Source organism: Octopus sinensis, linkage group LG7 (assembly GCF_006345805.1).
Source record: "Octopus sinensis linkage group LG7, ASM634580v1, whole genome shotgun sequence".
In the NCBI taxonomy this organism is placed as follows: domain Eukaryota; kingdom Metazoa; phylum Mollusca; class Cephalopoda; order Octopoda; family Octopodidae; genus Octopus; species Octopus sinensis.
The window spans coordinates 33,836,158-33,842,157 of NC_043003.1; positions in this window are offsets into that span (position 1 = coordinate 33,836,158).

The following is a 6,000-nucleotide window of genomic DNA, read 5'->3' on the forward strand; positions in this document are numbered from 1 at the left end:
TACGTCTATCATGGGCATATATCTCAAAGTTGAGGTATATATGTCATAGTCATATAGTCCGGAACACTGGAGGACACCTGATTGTAAGCCTTTCTTAAATACAGAATGGAAGTTGTTGAAACTAGCCTTACTACTATGAATGGCCAACTAGGTTGAGTGATGCGTCACAATGGGACTGCCTTGTGAGAATTAATGTTTCGTATAGGTCTGTATGAATTCTCGTCAGTAACACTGTTCTCACGAGCAATACCGTTGATATATGATATCAAAAGCAAACAAAGGTATCCACACAACTAAAAACCTACTGAGCTATCGCCAAACGACATGGATATTCATTTCAAATTATTGTACAATTTGGGGGGAAAATTTAAGTTCATTACATCGACTCACTGTTTAACTGGTTTTTAAGTTATCGACACTGTAAGGATGAAAGGTAAAGTCGACCTCTGTGGTATTTGAACTCAAAAGTTAAAGATAGACAAAATGCCAGTAAGCATTTTGCCCGATGCATTAACGATTCTGCCAGCTTGCCGCCTTACACAGCATGAATATTGAAAGCACAAAGGCTTCAAACTGTTTGATCATAGCACAATGTGTTTACATGCACCTGGAAGATATGATAATAGTGAAAGTATATGCGGGCCTAAGAATTGTAATGTTTAAATACGCATTGTTCCAAGTGCATGTTCTATGTCAGACTGCAAAACTTAAAGATGCATTATTCTCTGTGCATGTTGAATGTCACTAAAAATGCTTTGTTCCACACTCCCCAAAAAGTACAAATGTGAAAATGAAAGTAGTGGTAGAATCGAGAGAGTGGAAGTATTGTTAAGTTAAAGTTAAAAGGAAAAACCTTAGCAATCTCAGTTGGTACATGTACAAATGAAGTGGAGAGACACCGAGGAAACGTTAGCAGCTAGGCGAAATACTTAGCGGTATTTCGTCTGTCGTTACGTTCTGAGTTCAAATTTCATCCTTTCTGGGTCGATTAAATATGTACCAGTTACGCACTAGGGGCGATATAATTGACTTAATCCGTTAGTCTGTCCTTGTTTGTCTTCTCTGTGTTTAGCTCCTTGTAGGTAGTAAAGAAATAGGTATTTCGTCCTCCGAGGTTGACTTTGCCTTTCATCCTTTCGGGGTCGATAAATTAAGTATCAGTTGCGTACTGGGGTCGATCTAATCGACTATCCCCCTCCCTTGTGCCTAGGGTAGAAAAGTATATTTATTTCTTTAAATCTACCCTTTAAATATACCATGTCTTACGCAACGATGAAACTATAGTTCCCGTATTTACTGGTTATGCATTACAATATCGGTAACTGCAATATTTTGTCACACGAATGTCCGTAACGCAAACTTGGCTACATACATACTTACATGAACACACATGCACACACACACACCACCACACCACACACACACACACACACGCACACACGCACACACACAGATCAAAAAGATGTACGTACATATAACTGCATGTGTAGAAATGTGTGTGCATGTATTCTAATATATGGATATGTATATATACAGTGGCGTACTGGGGTCTAAAAATATTGGTTGCCAGGAGACAAAGGAGGGGCCACCCGCAACTAAAATGCTATTTAATTTTTTTTTTGTTAAAAGTATTCTTTTCAACTGTCTACAAACACAGCCAGAATGAAATAATTAATGCATTTTTCCGGGATTTTAGGGGATGGGCCCCTTAGATACTAACATGGGCCACCATATATGGATTCTAACGGCGCAGGGGCCCTATTGCCATCGGCAAGCTGGCAATCTCGCCTGTCCACCACTGTATAAACACACACACGCACATACGGTTCGATCAATAAGTATACGGACTGTTGCCATAGTAGCGAAGCTATTGCACGTAGAGTAAAGCCGCCAGGCACAGAAGGAACTTGAACACTGATGAGTAGACGCACTAAGTTTCAACGTTGTAGCTAACTTCCGCTGTTTACAGCAGTGCTTGGAAAGAAAGTGTGTAGCGTGTGATCGGCACATTGACCGTGACAGAAAAAGTTGTCATAGCAATACCTGCTCAGAGGCCTATACAAATTTGTAGAACGTGTAGAGAGAGAAGTGTATGAGCCGCATGCAAGTGTAGGAGTGGTTCAGACGTCTCCAAGATGGCCGAAAAATTCTCGATATCGATGACCGTTCTGGGAGAGCCGGAACCAGGAGAACTGAGAGAAAATTGCAGATGCGCGTGCAGCTGTGAAGGGAAATCGTCAAATCATCATCCGTGAGTTATCAGCTGATATGCAAATTAGTTACGGTTCAGTTCAGCCATTTTCACTGAAGATTTGGGTATGCGATGCGTGGCTTTCAGTTGCACAAGATCTCCTTTGATTGTATTGAGAACGATGAAAACTTTTTGAAAACTTTGCGTAGACCTCTGAGTAGGTATCGCCATTCTTTTGGCAAAATTTGAAGCAAATTCTCTTCTCAACTTTCTCTGTCATGGTCAATTCGACGATCATACGCTACAAGCCTTACTTCCAAGCACTGCTATAAACAGCGGAATAAGACAGTCCGTTCATATTTAGTGCGCATGCACAGCAGAGTTCAAGGTCAATCTGTGCCAAGCAGCTTCACTCTCTATGCTTTAGCCTCGTTACTATGGCAACAGTCCGGATAGTTATTGATCAGACCACATATATATGTTTATGCATATATTCCTATTGATTCATTCTGTATATTCATATGTGTATGTGTGTGTGTGTGTGTGTGTACGCGTGAATGTTTAATATATATCTATACTTTATATGTGTATACGTATGTTTGTGTATATGTACTTTAATATGTGCGTAATCACGTAAGCGCCAAGGAGCCCTTGTAATTACTTTCTGTATATAGACGTGTGTACGCGAGTGTTTGTGTGTAACTTCGTGGAAGATTCACCAATATCAGTTGAAGAATTTTAATCAAATTTTTATTTTGTATGTTTGCTACATTCTTGCTTATCTCCTTGTCAGCATTTCAGTGTCCATATATCTATATTTCAATACTTCACATGTTTTGTTTGGACATGAAAAGAGATATGCAAATGAGAATATATATTGTTATATTTGTCAATATATATTCTTCACTCGAAAATAACTTTGATTACGTAGAAATATACATTATATGCATACGCATACATACAAATACACGCACGCACGTGCACACACACAAACACACACACATAGTGAGTGCAAAGGCATAGTCACACACATACATACACACACATATATATACATATATATATATATATATGTACATATTTGTGTGTGTGTGTATATATATATGTGTGTGTGTATGTATGTCTTTTGTATTCTAAATGAATATATATATACAAAATATTACGTGGTGTAAAACCATAACTTCATTTTTAGTTTGTTGGGTGTATACTCTAAACCTTGAATGAAAAGATATAGAGAAAATTTACACAAGATCGTAATTGGAAAATGATTGGTAGAGTTACATGGAGAGATGCACATTCATGAGACTGAAATTGAGGCTATGGATCTTTTCTGTTTGGCGTCACTTTTTTAAGTTTTAAAATTAAGTGAAATTTTTCAAATTTGATATATTGATGTAATTTCTGACGCTGAATCTGATGTTGTTAGTTACTTGTTCCAGAGAAATATTTAGAATAATGTTACGGATCCTTAAAGTTTGATCATTTTTACCCAATCAGAAAACAGGAGTTGGATGCAGGCATTTTGTGCATGATGACATTAAGACGGCACAATACTTTATTTACGTTCAGTTTCATTTTTTTGTGTGGTGCTGGGTGAGGGGTGTGATTTTTCGCATTACACGCAGTTCTAATATTTCCAAGACTTTATTCATTAAAATCTTGGAAATATTGGAACTGCGTGTAATGCGAAAAATCACACCCCTCACCCAGCACCACACAAAAAAATGAAACTGAACGTAAATCCCGAATAGACAAATGTTAAATTACAAAAAGAGAAAAAAACCCACAAATTACCTCTAGCCCAATTAATCTAACGATTAAACTGCTAGAAAAGGTAGTGAAGTCTCCTAGCAAAGAACACCTTAACATCATAAAATGAAGAAGGACATACTACATTATGGAAGTCTTAGGTAAGCCTAAAACTGTGGGGCATCCAGCATTAGATTATTCCTTTCGATCATAGGTCTGCTCGATCAGCCGCATCCTCCTCAGTTTTCAATTTCTCCATCATATACAAAAGGTTGCACGAGTTGAGCAGACGGCTGAGCAAACTACGCAACAGCTTGACTTGTTAATATGGAAATATGTAGCAATATGTTTGTGGCTTTCGTTTGGTTATAATTACCCCAAATTTGCAAACTTCAAAAGCTATTAAGACAAAAGTGAATTCCCTTTCCATATTTAACATACAAATCTACATAAATACACCAAGTTTGAAAGCATTTGGGTGAAAAGTGTAAGAATTGAAAAATGAAAGCGAAAGAGAAAGAGTCCGGGGCTATCTTTGGAAAGATATATGTATGTATATACTGATATACGTGCGTTAGTGCGAAATAAAAGATTACGTATGTATGAGGATTCTTGATTTAATCTCACGCTATAAAGTGAGTGGAATCGATAGCAATTTGTATGCACGCATCTGTGAATGTGTGTATCTGAGTGCACAAATGTGTACATCTATCGTAGTGTGTATGTGTGTATACTTCTATTTATACACTATTTAGCGGTTCTCAACTGTGGTCCATACGATATTTGGGAGAGTCCATGTAGCAATACTGTATATTGAGTCCACAGTAATATTTTCAGGGTAAATGAAAACAATTTTCCCTTAGCTGTGTGTATTTGTACGTAGTTGCAAGAGACAACTAGATTTCTTTCTCTAACATTTTACAAAGTTCAACTTACACAAAATGAATGTGTGATAAACAAAATAGAAATTGGGAAAAAAGTTTCTATAAACTAATTTTTAAACATCGAATGGCTATGGGGGTCCACCAGAATAAAATAGTAATCAAAGGGATCTGTAGACAAAAAATGATTGTGAATCCCTGATAGAAATCAACCTGCATATATTTATATAATTTTGCGTCCCCAAAGTCCATTCCCTCCTCACTCTGGTGGGGACGCTGGCAACGGATAGTGTCAGAGCTATGCCGTCGGGAACTTCGGTTCCTGGTAGGGCCACCCAAGGTGGATTGGTTTGACACCGAGTAGTATTAGGGCCACAACCCGGCTCTGGTGAAAAACCTTGGAGTAACTGCTTCGGCAACTGGCGGCTAATCGGACAATCTGCGGCAAACAGGATGTCGTCACATGCGGGATTGTTGGGGACCGCTTGTGAAATCCACATATTCCCACGAAACTTCTATGAGCAGAAGAAGCCGATTCAACCTGCCCATGGTGAATGTTGTCACAAGTACAAGTAAGTAAGTATTTATAAGGGTGCGGGGGTGTTAATTCTTTTTGGATTGATAGCATCTTTATAACTGGTAAATTAACTGTGATGAGACAAAGAGCAGCTAAAATGAAGTTTATGAACAGACGAATGTACCAGCAGACAAGTTGGTATCTCGCTATGGCAACAAGTTGAATATGCACAAATGACTTATTTTGAAGTAGAACGTTTACTGAACCTGGAGATAAGGAATTCTTCTAGTTCATATATTTGCAGCATTATTATTACCTTAGTGTGTTTAACTATTACATAAAAAGTGAAACACGTCAATGCTAAAGTACAGACTGAGAAAGTGGTTTTATTAATTTATATTTTACATTTTTTTATTTCCATTGATTGCTTTTCATGACATGAAGGGACTCGGTATTTCGTTATGCAGCCATGATTTACTAAAAAGTGTAATCAGTAATATTTACGTGCCAGCTGCCAGCAGCGTGATAATGTGTAAAATTGGTATATCCAATTATGTTATACCGCTGTATTTAGTGGATGTTTAGGCAATGGGATCATGTCTGATTAAGGGGTTAAATGGGTGCTGATGAAAGAGTAAAATTTCGCGAAATATGGCATAGAC